Source organism: Notechis scutatus, chromosome 1 (genome assembly GCF_049901735.1).
Source record: "Notechis scutatus isolate UNSWTSFEM ecotype Mainland chromosome 1, rNotScu1.2, whole genome shotgun sequence".
NCBI classification, from domain to species: Eukaryota; Metazoa; Chordata; class Lepidosauria; order Squamata; family Elapidae; genus Notechis; species Notechis scutatus.
Window position 1 is genome coordinate 260,250,696 of NC_142009.1, and position 13,884 is coordinate 260,264,579.

The following is a 13,884-nucleotide window of genomic DNA, read 5'->3' on the forward strand; positions in this document are numbered from 1 at the left end:
GGTAAAAAAAAAACACAACCTCTAAGCCATTATTTTACTCTTTCACAGTTAATTTGATTTTTCCCCGTATGCCAATTTTATAGAAGTACAAAGTTAGAGTACAAAAGAAAAGAAAAGAAATATGGGTGGTACATATATGAAAAATCAGCTCTGGAGTTCACACAAAAACATTCTGTTCAAAAACATTTCATTTAAAAGTTGACAAATTTAATGCAGGGCTTAATTAGAAACCCAAAAATGATGTCCCTAAATCTTTATCATGCCTTTGTGGATATTTATACATTTAGATTTAAGAGTGAGAATTTCCTGGATTTAAGATAGTAACATTGATTTTTGAGATATATTTCAGTTTTTCAGTGCCCATTTGAGAAATCATAGGGAATAGGAATTAAATGCATACCTCCAAACATTGATCGCTAATGACAAACTTCCATTCTGACACTTTCTCTGAAAAGTACACATGACATTAATGTGTAATGTGATATCACTGTTCATTCATGATCATGGAGAGGAACAGTCTAACTTGTAAACTTGACATTCTCAAGGTGTTCAAAGCAGGCCTGCCATGACATCTGGGTATTCCCTATTGTATTAGGAAAACCAGGAATAAAAGAAGAAGAAAAAACAGTGCATAATGTTGCAGTTTCAAGGGAGGCCATCAACAATTTCTTCATTAAGTTACTACAGCTAACTGTAGTGTTTTTCACCAAAAGCACAAGTGTGTTCACCTTATTTGGTCCTGGCTGGAAATTTGTCCAATATTAATGCCATTTAAATTTGTGGTCTATGACCCCAATGCCTGCCACAAAAGAAGTAACAACATAAGTAGATCAGTGATGCAGTGTCAAAGAACCAATGGGACTTTATTATTATCTGTAACTTGGCTTCTACTGCACTGTTGCCTTGCTCTCCCAGGAGGTAAAGTTACAGGTATCTTATCGAGGGGCATCCCTATGCCACAAAAGAACAATACCTCAAATTACAGAGCTATGGCTTTCAAAACTCTTTTTAACTTTTTGCCAAAAGGCTTTCCTCTGCCATGGGGCAATTTTTATTTGAAGGCACCCAAGTGTTTACTCTTCCATTCTGAAAAATCAGCAGCCAAAAAACGTAACTTTTTCCTCCATACTGCAATGCAGCTCATTCAAAGAAGAAGAGGTAAGACTAACAACTGTTCAATCATACCATATCATATGACTGATTCAAAGTTCTGATGAGATGAATGGAAAAAAAGATGTATAAGTGATACCAACTCTTGGAACCCATGCACATTTATGTGAGATCAGCTTCAAGTCTAATCAGTCTTTGTTCTCCATTTAATCCTACAAAGGTATCTTATAAAACAAGGCCCATGGTTTCTTCACTTAATGATAACATGGTTTGTCATCCCAAACCATTTAATGATCATCTGAATGGGAAAAAATGTCTAGAATCTGAAATGATAGTGCAAATGAACTTTTCCTGCATATATGTGATCAGGCTTTGGGACTGATTAACTAAGAATGAATAGGAAGAATAAGTATAATTGCTAGGTCTATTTATTGGGAAAAGACATATTATACCCTCACTTTCTGATTTGCATTGGCCTTATCAGCTCAAAATCTGAAGAAACCGATATATTTACAAGGGTCCTGTGTGCATTGTCACGCTGCTTGGTTTAGGTAAAATGTAGAATTGTACTTTGTGTTCTTTAGCTACGTCAAATCTTGCTTCACAGCTAATATGTGGCATCAGTCCATACCACAAGTTGTGCAAGTTTCTCCTGCAAAAATATTGCTGCTTCTTAGGGATTAAGATCACTATTTCAATATGAACCCTGTGGACATAAAAGGCTAGAGGTAAAGACAATCTATTCATGACACACTGGAGATTTAGAAATGAACCAACTATTACTTCAATACTCCACTTTTTCAATTCTGCTTTTTGTACTTAAAATTAAACTTTCTCCCTAAACTTGATGTTAGAAAGCAAAGAAACATGAATAAAGGAATATGGTTCACCTCAGCAAAACATATTCCCTGTGACCACTTTCAACAAAAATAGCAAAGTTCCTTAGCAACAAAAACACATAATTCCTAATTCCTATTAACATACACCTGAGACAGAAGAGCTGGAAGCAGAAGAATACTTCCCACTGGTTTGACAAAAAGGGCTCAGCACTTGACAACTTCCAGCCAATCTTGACCTTACAGCTGACCTCAAGAAATCAAACAGGATGTGTATCTGCTTAATATCTGGATGAAGGAAATTCTACTGCTGTATCTAAATAAGACAAGTTGAAAAAGTTTGCAGTGGCAAATTTTCCATATTGTTCCAAGAAAATTATACAGATATGTCCATGGAATGATTAAAAGACAAGCCTAGTTTAGAGGACATTTTAACTTCATGAAAAATGTGCAGTTAATTAATTGATATATCCAGTTAATTTTACAATCTGCGCTCATCTACATATATACATATAGCCGACTTTATTTTGCTGAGTTTGCCTCCTCCTCTTCCTCCTCTTCTCTCCACAACATGTCAAATACTTTTAGTCTGGATTAAAGCCATAATATGTTGATAAAGATATTAAAAACTTCATCCCTGATCTGTACTTTTCCAAATGTTTATCATTTATCCATCCATCTATCTAGCCAACTAGTTATCTAGCTGTCTAGCTATCTAGCTATCATCTATATAAGGGGTGTCAAACTCACAGCGTCACGCTGGCATCATGTGACGTATTGGGACTTTTTCCCCCCTTCACTAAACTGGGCGTGGGTGTGGCCAGCACAACCAGCCTGTGGGCCGGGAGTTTGACAATCGTGATCTATATCATCTTTCAATCATCTTGGCAATTCCAATATTTTGATTTGAAGTCACTGAGATATATTTCAGAGTAAATATAGACAACCTTTCATTTTCAGTCTTGATTTGCAAAAAGGGCATACCTATTGAAGAATTATTTGGGAGGATTCCAATTTTTCTTTTAGAAAATCTTTATAAAGCAAAACAAAAAGGTTATAAGGATAGCCTCTTGTTTGCAGAAAAAAAGCAGTGTAAGATGACAGAAGAGAAAAAGAATTTTTATAGAAATTAAAATATATATATTTTAAAAAATAACCTTCATTCTTTCCCAGTGGCACAAAGGTATGCACATGCACACACATTCAGCCTATTAATTCACTATTTATTATTTATTTATTTAGGATATATACATGCCCTATCTCAAGTTAATGACTCTGGGCAGCTAGCATTGTTTAAAAAATATAATATGAAAGAAAAAGGAAGGAAGGAAGGAAGGAAGGAAGGAAGGAAGGAAGGAAGGAAGGAAGGAAGGAAGGAAGGAAGGAAAACAAAACAAAACAAAACAAAAGCAAAACACATACACAACAAAATCTTTCTCAGGAGAAAAAGTTCACTCATCAGAATTTGATTCGCAGAGAGATAAAGGGTGATTTGTCTGAATGTGCGAACCAATTCCTAGTAAACTCTAGTTGTAGAAGCAATTTGACACCATGACTGCCTTTCCTGCCATATCCTCAGGCACTTTGGGTTTATTCCATTTTCTCATCATGAAAATCTATGTGACAAAAAAAAAACTACTGTCAAAAGTTTCATTTACGATGATCTGACAAGGGCAACACTTGGATGTTTATTTTACCAGTGTGAATAAGGATAGTTGTCATTTCTACATAAATATAGAAAAATTAACACTTTGTTTTAGAGGGAAAAACACACACACACACAAGTAAATTTTTGGCTTGCTGGCAAGCTGGTGTGTGTGTGTGTGTGTTTCTTCTCCAATTTTATTCCTATTTATTTTCAACCTGAAGATTCCCAAAGCAATGCTGAAAAATGAAAATAAATCAACATTTTCATTTAATCCAAATTAAATTGGAGCAATGAAACCTGTGCAGTTGAAAATGCAGACTAAAATTTCAACTCAAAAACAAACCAATTAAAAAATATATGAACTGGAATTGTCAAATGACCACCTGAATGCATGGATGAACTTCAGAGAACAGGAGTCTGGTTAATGTAAACTATATCACAATGTCTGAAACATAAATTTATCCCAGGCAAGATCAGTGACTCTTTGGAGTTACCCTTTCACTTATTTGATTATTATTCATCTCTATCTTAAATCAAAGTGATTGAAGCAAGACCTCCTGTTCTATGAACTTCATCAGTACAAAGTGTACCAATCTGTGTTACCCCAAAACAATCAGTACTTTTCTTAAATGTCATTTTCCAGGCATTTGGAGAAGATTGCTTTATGCCCCCCTTTGGGGCTAGAATGAGTTCCTGCATGAATTAATCAACTGCTTGAGTACATTTAATTATATGTGTGCATATCAGTATTGAGGTTGTATACCTACACCTGGGTGTATTAACACTTGATGCACACACATGTGGAGAGGCGGGGGCAGACAGACAGACACAGAAAATGTGGAAACCTCAATATAATGGTAATTTTAGGTATGGTACAGAAAGATAACTGATTATAGGTGCCACTGATTAATGAATGACTTGAGCAGTACTGTGTCAAAGATCCCACCAAACCGCATGCACCACCAGATTTTATTTCACTATTTTTAGATAATTTTGATGAGGCATCTAACGCAGAACAAAGCACTTTAGCATAATTTGTATTCCTCGAGCATCTGCCTACAATGGGAACTCCTTTAATGCTGGATGGAATGGAGAGAGGCACAAATCACTGTCTGTACTGTCACAAAAACGAGTGTTGAGAGCATAAGATCTGAAAAGATGAAGCCGTGTTTCACCACATCTCAGTCAGGCTGGGAGAGCAGAGAGATTATGTGTGGTGCCAGCTTTCACCTCTTCCAACCTTTTCCTAACCTAAGGACAATGGAAAGAGATGATATGGCTCTCCTTTGATTATGTAAGGCATATTTAAAATGTAAAAATGCAGTGTTTAGTTCTATTTTAAAGTTTATTGGACTGAACATAGTTTTACTCATATTTCCAGAATTTTTCTCTCACAAATATTCTTAGAAAATAGAAATGGAAGTAGATTGAAATGGTAGGATGTAGCATTTAGTGATCCTTTGGGATGTATGAAATTCATCCCAAAGGACCACTAAATGCTACCTCTTTCTCTCTCTCTCTTCTCTCTCTCTCTCTGTGTATGTGTGTGCGCGCGTGCATGCCTGCATGCCTTTGACTCCTGGCAATGGCCTGGACAAATTCCCTGCAGTTTTCTTGGTAAGATTTTAAAAGTGGTTTGCCCTTGCCTTGTTCCTCAGGCTAGGTAAGAATGACCGGCCCAAGGTCACCCAGCTGGCTTTGTGCCTTTGTTGGGATTAGAACTCATGATTTCCTACACCTTAACCATTACATCAACCTGTCTCTCATACCTGTCTGTATCTCTGTAAATCAAACATGCCTTTCCCCAGGAACATGTTGCAGATGCAGAGGGCAACCGGGCAACTATGGAAAAGTAAACAGTTGCTTTAAGGAACTGGAAGTGTTGTGTGAGTGTCCCCGTAAGCCCCAAGCCTACTTTAAAAAACAGGGACTGCACAGCTCTTGTAAATTATGCCTGGGAAGTTTAGTATGAGTGATGAGGAATGACTTCACTAGTCTGGCTATGAATAAACAAATATTTTGCAACTGTCCATGCCATAGCATGTTTCAGAATTCCAAGTGCACCTAATGCCCCTGAAAGATGAAATACTATTTGTCTGAACAAAGGCAGTTTTTACTTACCTTGTCTTTTTCACTGTGATGATGACTTAATTTGCAATCATCCACCTTTGCATTAATTGATTTGCTAACTTGCTGAATCAACTATGCAATGTCTTTAAGTAGACCATAATGGATGGGCCTTTAGCCAGCCTTAAAAGCTAAAGCATAAGGTGACAATTGCTTCACCAACTCACTTTTGCCTATCATCATTATAAGATAAAGCAAATGAGAGAGGAATTTGCTATTAATTCATTTTTATTTTTTTTTTGTATTCAACGAAGCAATGAGCTTTTGCTTTCTCCAAATCAGTGAAATAAAGGAGTCAAACAAAAGAGGATGATGCCAGTCTTTTCTGCTTACTGTATATGATAATAATCAGGCAGGAAGAAAGAATCTGGTGATCTATCAAGTTAACTAGGTGCATCATTCTTCATCCTGATATTAGCCAACCAATTGCATTTGCAATTTATGCAGGCTGCTATATAAACAGAATAAATAATAAATTAATAAGTTGATTGGCTAATGGCATGCTGCTGCATTTCTGGTATTGCATTAGTCTACTGAGTGAACTAAAGTTTTCTGGTAAATTATAATGTGGTTCATTTATTGGGGCATATCATGTTATGTAAATGCTGCAGTTACATCTTAATAGCCTGCATGCATTGTGTTGTGTAAACAGTGTGTGTGTGTGTGTGTGTGTGTATACAAAAAAACAGATGGCACACTAGGACACACCATATACCAGAAGAAAACACACACCAACCGCTACCTCAACGCCCAATCCCACCACCACCCAGCACAGATAAACTCCGTGGCTAAAACACTAATTACCAGAACCAAACGCCTGGCAGACAAGACACACATTAAGGCTGAACTATGCACCCTGACTAAAGTACTGACAGCCAACGGCTTCCACAAAAGCAAAATCACCAGCTTGATCCACAAAAACACACTGAAACATAATAGAGACCCAGAAGATGAACAGACCTATGGAACAGCTGTCCTGCCCTACATAAGAGGTACTACAGACAAAATTAGTAAGGTACTACACAGACATCACATCAAGACTGCTTTCAAAACAGACAGAAAAATAGCAGCCATCCTTAGCAACCCCAAAGATAAAATTGACCTGGAAAACCAAGGCATATACGAAGTCCCCTGTGCATCATGCCCGGCCACATACATTGGACAGACCAATAGAAGAATAAGTACCCGCCTGGATGAACACAAAAATGCAGTCAAAAAGCTGGAACACACTTCCTCACTAGTCCAACACATGGAAGCTACAGGTCATAGCATCAACTTCAATGGCACCAAAACCCTGGCCACTATGGAAAACCCTAGCCACAGAGTCATCAGAGAAGCCATAGAGATTGAAAAAGACCAGAAAGCATGAATAGAAGAGATGATTCCACCAGGCTGTCAATCATTTGGAAGCCTGCACTCACAAACAAAAAATCTCCACACCACAAGCCAGGCAAACACCTGGGCACAAACAGATCCCCCTGATACCTCCAGCTCAAACACACCCCAACCAGGCACCCAGATGAAACCCAGCTTCCTAACTAATGATAGCCGCCCATTTACCCGAAGCCAAGCTGCACTAAAGGCCTCCATTAAAGTAACACAATGCTGCCAGCCAATCAAGATACAAAAGAGCCAAAAACAGACAGAAGATATCAGAGACACCCATCAAGCAGAACACAGCAAACTCCGAGACCAATAAACACAGACCAAGACTCCCAACCAATCAGGATGAAGAAAAAACCATTCTGGCACAGCAATAGGCTGCCCCAAATTTAAATCTGAAACCACTGTAAAAGTCTGACCCACAGACGGACACAATACAGAAGCCTGATGATGGCAGATGAGATTCTGCTGAAACGTTGCTACAACTTTAAAAGAACTACAATGACGTGGGAGAATACCCGAACCAAGCCGAACACCATACATGTAAGTACCATAAAAACTTAAGAAAACATATATATATATATATATATATATATATATATATATATATATATATATATATATATATATATATATATATATTTTTTCTTAAACAAGTTCAGTCCAATATATATATGTTCAGTCCAATATATACACACACACACACACACACACACACACACACACATACATACACTGTCCAATGTTCAGAAATGTTAGCTGCAACAGATTCCTCCAGGGAGTTCCTAAGCTGTGATTAGTGGAGCTGCTTTTGAAATTGTAGTAGTTTTTACTTTAATCTGGGATTTACTTCTAATGGCTAGTTTTCTCTGATGAACACTGAGACTTTGAGGAGCATAGTTTCCCAGTATAACTAATATAGATCCTACAATATGGTCAATCTGTTTATTCTGTTTTGCTTATTGCAACTTATCAGTCACACTCATTGCTGTCATAAGAGACCCAGTAGCTTATTTTGAACCAAGAATACTGGATGATTACAGTACATTACCTATATGCATGGCCAAATTCTTACTTTCAGAGAAGATTTTGTGGCTCATTATATCATCTGAATGACTAGGAGGGCTGATTAACATAATTCATAAAATATTTTAAGACTTTTAGAGATGCTAAAATGGAAAGCTCTATTTAGTACTAGTGTAATAGCTTCTATGTATATTCTATATTACAATAGATACTAAATCAACCTAAACTATCAGTTTGCTCATTAACAAATGAAAAATAGAAATGTGCACAGATATCAAATCACCTCTGACATCCAACTCTAGCTTGCTTAGGCACCATCCTCCTGTTTCTGTTTAGAACAGAAAGCCTGAAAACACTTTATGTTTGTTTGAGCATAATGCTGACAAAAGGTAAGAGGGTTTTCCAAAGCATCATTTCACCTTGAATAATTTTACTGTTCCACATAGTATCTTGTTGGTGCTGGTGATATTTTAAAACAAGATAATTTTCATTATTGTAGAGAGTTTTAAGGAGGCAGCTAAGATTGGGGTGAAGGCTGGGGAAAACAACCAGATGTGCTACAGGAAGCAGGATGAAGAGAAAGCAGAACAGTTCTACTATAGTATTTGTGGAATGATAGAAGGGCTGGGGATATCTCTGGGGGGAATAAAGAGTGATTGGAGTGATTGAATCTTGCAGGTAGGAATTTTGATAAGAATGAGAAAGTTTGAAGTTACTCCTGATTGAAGGAAAAAGATTTATATTGTTTTCACATTCAAGCCCTAGACAGATTCATTTCTCCTTTTTATTCAGGTTGTTTATGGAGATTCTCAGTCATCCAGATCATGGTTGTCCCAAAGTTGCTTTTTCAAGAGGCAACTGGACTTTCTGTTTTTTCTTTGAAGATGTTTTGCTTTTCATCCAAGAAGCTTTTTCAGCTCTGAGTGGATGGTGGGGAATGGAAGGATTCACTTAGAACTGAAGAACCAGACAGAGGTGAAGAAACTTCTTGGATGAGAAGCAAAACATCTTCAAAGGAAAAACAGAAAGTCCAGTTGCCTCTTTAAAAAAGCACCTTTAGGACTTTATTCAGGTTCTTAGTCCAATTACTTATTTCCCAATGTTTCCCCATTGCTTGAAACTATCTTAAGGACAGCCATACCATGCTTACATAGGACTGTTGTTCACACTTGAAACTATCATTAGGGATTCAATGGTTGTAGTTAAGCTAATGCATAGATGGAAAAATTTATAATTAACAAGCATGGTGTGCAAAAAGTCAATCCTGGCATCTCCTAGTAGACCCAGAAAGAGCTCCTCAGAACAATGTTAGTAGGATATGGGTAAATAATTTGACTCTGCTATGGAAGCTTCTTAGGTCACAGAGTCAAAGAACTAGGAAGGATTTTGGTGAAAAAATAGATTTTGTATGGGGCAGGATGGGAAACAGGAATAAAGGAGATAAGGGAAGGTCAAAATGTCAGTGGCCAAGCAAATAGATGTAAAAGCACTCGTGAAAGTATTGTTAAATCAACAAAAAACATTGTAGTAAGGAAGGCCAGAGTAATAATCATCATCAAAAGACAGTGCAAAATAAATTAAAGTTTGATGCTTTGGGCACATTATTATCTTTATCTCTTGGAAAGGATGGGTGGTGAATTTAATATACTTGTCAATTATGTTTGACAGGCAATTATATAATCTTCCTAATCCTATGCTTGTTTGTCAGCATGTCTGGCCTATTTATTTCAAGGAACTTGATTTGCAAATATGTTTGGTAGATAAGAGTAAGGCTTGAGTGACAAGCATGGTAGGAAAAGAAAGAAAGAAACAACCAATTTCAATTATCTCAAATAAAAAGGCAATAGAACCAGTATTTATCCTCTTAAAGTATTTTGCATTTCTGTTGAAGTAGCATCCAGGAACTACAATCAGACACAAGGTTTATTGCACAAAGCAGCCTTTATTAATCTTCAGGTTTCCACAAATTGATAGACATACATTTTGGATTTACTTCCTCACCCACTGTTGACAAGGAAGATGAGTAGAGTGGAATATTCTAAATTCTGGTCTAAGAGGCCTTGGTTTGTATGGTGAGAAGAAAGAAACTCTAGAAATATAACTGGGAGTGAGAAAACATGATCGCATATCAGTCAAAGGAGAATAATGTGAAAGAAGCCTTTGGAAAGCTATGATTCTTAGTTATAAAAGGAATGTCTTGTTTGTGATGAAAGGTAAGCTAAACATTTAAAAGTGTATCACTTTCAAAATAAGACTTTCACTACTTTCAAAATGTTGTTTACTAAATATATGGAGAATATATGTCTTTAGCTGATTTTGCTTTCCAGTTGTTTAGAAAAGGTTAATAATGAGCATGGGAGAAAACAAAACAAACATGTCAGATTAGTTAATTAGTTAATTAACACTGCTTGGAATATAGAGAGGCACAAATCCACAAATTCCTATTTGCACTGTTCTATGCTTGTCAAATATACAAGTGTTTGGGGAAAAGGGTGAAAAAATGAACCTGCTATTTCCTCTCTCAATCATGCTGAGAGCTACTTATGATAAACAGATTCCTCCTTTTCCAATATATGAACAATGGAAACAGGCTATGGCATGCATTTGATTGTTTAACATGGGATTTAAAATATAAAAATCCAACATGTAGTTCTATTTTAAAATTCATAGGACTGATCATAAATTTCATAATACCTAGAATAATTATAGAAATTAATGGCACTACATTTTAAGATCTCTACATAGTAATGGGAGGCCATTGTAGTGATGGAACAGAAGCTGGAAAACTACAGGTTGTAGCCCTGCCTTAGATCTACAATCCAGTTGAATAATTTTGGGCCAGTCATGCTTTTTCAGCTCTAGGAGGAAAGCAGAGGCAAATGACTTCTGAAAATGGTGCCAAGAAAAGTGTATGGACTTGTTCATATAGTTTCCAGAAGACTTGAAAACACACACACACACACACCTCCATGTAAATATTAATGAGCTGTCAGCCCTTGGAGGTAGATAACAGATAACAGATAATCAGAGTTGGAAGGAACCTTGTAGGTCATCTAGTCCAATTCCCTGCCCAAGCAGGAAACCCTACACCATTTCTGACAAATGGCAGTCCAATCTCTTCTTGAAAGTCTCAAGTGGTGATGCTCCCACAACTTCTGAGGGCAAGCTGTTCCATTGGTTGATTGTTCTCACTGTCAGAAAGTTTTTTCTTATTTCCAGGTTAAATCCCTCGTTGTTCAGTTTCCATCCATTATTCCTTGTCTGGTCTAGAGGTGCTTTAGAAAATAGCTGGACCCCTTCCTCTCTGTGGCAACCCGTCAAGTATTGGTGCACTGCTATCATGTCTCCCCTGGTCCTTCTCTTCACTAGACTAGCCATGCCCAGTTTCTGTAACCGTTCTTCGTATGTTTTAGTCTCCAGTCCCCTAATCATCCTGGTTGCTCTTCTCTGCACTTTTTCTAGAGTCTCAACATCTTTTTATAGTGTGGTGAGCAAAACTTGGATGCAGTACTCTAGGTGTGGTCTTACTAAGGCGTAGTTCAGACAAAAACTCCATACCACAAGTAATAACTTTACCTTTATTATAACAGAATCTTGCAAGTCTGAATCACATCTCGCTCTGCTTGCCCTTACTTTCCAGGGAACTAGGGAGAGTCTCTTCTGAGATGTTTTCTGTGAGCTGAGATGTCTCTTATCTGACAGTTGCCATGGCTGTGGTTCCTCCATCTTCTGTCTCCAAAGATTATTGAGAGACCAGTATATGAGCTTATTAACCCATCTGTCTATATGATCTTCTAATCATTGATTGCATGCTTCAGTTCCTAGCAGAGTTTCATCCTTACCATAGTAGTTTATTCCAGAAAGTGTTTATTTCCTGGAAAGTTATCCATGTAGCTGAGCTATATAAGTAAATGGAGTAAATGGAGGTAATGTTGAGGTAAGGTGGACATATGACCTGTTTTCAATTTGGAAAATGTTTCCCTAAATAATTATCATAAGGACATTTTCAGTGCAAAAATTCCTAGGAAGAAGTTTATTATCTTCTATGTACATAAAAAGAACATTTTGCCATGAGTAAGTGGCTTTTAAATTGATAAGTATCTGCAATGTTTTGTCTTTTTGCAGCTATACTATGCTAGGGATTTTATTTAACTAGTCCTGTCCCACTCCCAGCATCCAAAATAAAAGTTTGCTGTTCGATTCATGAGTCCAAACAATCAAGCAATTAGAATTCAATGAACTGTACAGCTTTGATACTAAAACAGTTGCATTTTGGAAAGTTCTAATTAATCACAATTCAAAAATTAGTACTTGATAATAGTAAAGGTCAAACTGACTTCCTGAAATTTAAGTAGTATGAGTCACTGTTCCCACAGTTGTGATTTCAAAGTTTAATATATCATGCCCAAAATGTTTCCTATTGTATATTATTTTTATTTATATCGAAATATCAGCATCATAGCTGAAGAAACCACTTCATTCACAATTTTGTTTCTGTTAGGAAAAAATTGCCCCCTCTCTCTTTCTTTCTCTTTTCTCTTAGGAAAAAATTCCTCAGCTATGTGGTATCATAGTTCATAAAGCTACTAAATTATCTATAATGCATTTTGAAAAAGAAGTTTGCTAAATCAGACTAAAGATAATATCTTCTGAATATTATTATTGACCGACCAGATAAAGATAAAGAGGAGGATATATCCTGCCTTAAATATTTGTCATTTCATTTCATTGTATTGGTTGTAGGGACCCTTCAGATGAATAGTAGCAATAATAATAAGTAATGGTACTGAAAAAGTTATGACATGGATGTTATAATGTAGCAGGGCTGAAGGCCAACTTCGATCTTTCTGTTGCTAGCAGCACAAGAAACCATCAACATGGACTACAGACTCTCCATAGACATAGTCTACAGAAGACAACAGAAGCTGAATAAGGAGATTATTGATTCTACATGGCAGAAACAGGATGAATTTTTAGCAGGCTGTCCTCATCTGGTTCATTTTTTCAGGCAGTGGAATTTGATTTACAATCTGTAGTGTACAGACTTCCTTGAATTTGAAATTGCAAGTGCGGAATTATAGCTTAATTGATTTTGATTGCATTGCCAATACATTTTACAGTGTAGAAGGGTATCCTTTTCATCAGGAGCATAATCTACATTGAATATATAATGGCTATTTATTTTATAACAAATCAGATTAACTTCCTACACAGAAAGTTGGCAAGTCAGAGAAATAGCTGATCACTGATTTGCTAGCTCTTGGTGCTCATGAAGATTTTCCCATGTAGGGGAGGGGAAACTATTATTTATTTAATCAGTTCAACATGATGGATAGATTCATAGATTGTTATGATAGGGTACTAGACAAACCTTTTATTCTGGAAAATTTTCACTGTGTCAATCATATCCTATCATGGGATCTTTGGAAAACACGGAATATAACACAGAACTTTTTTTAAAAAAAAATCTTCATTTTAACTTGAAACTCATTATTTCAATCTTGGATAAGATCAGACAATAAAAGACATTTCAGCTACAGCTTCTATGGTTTACCTTTAAAAAAAAAAGTACCTTTGCCAAAATTAGATATAGTAAACAAAGACATTCAGAATGATGAGAACAGGTTGCCTTTTGGGACCTGTGTGCAATTCACCAACTGGTTGTGCCAGTTTTGAACTGAGTACATTCTGTTAGAAGCACAGCAAGAGACAGGCCACGCTCCACTATCTCGTCATAATAAACGACACTTGGAG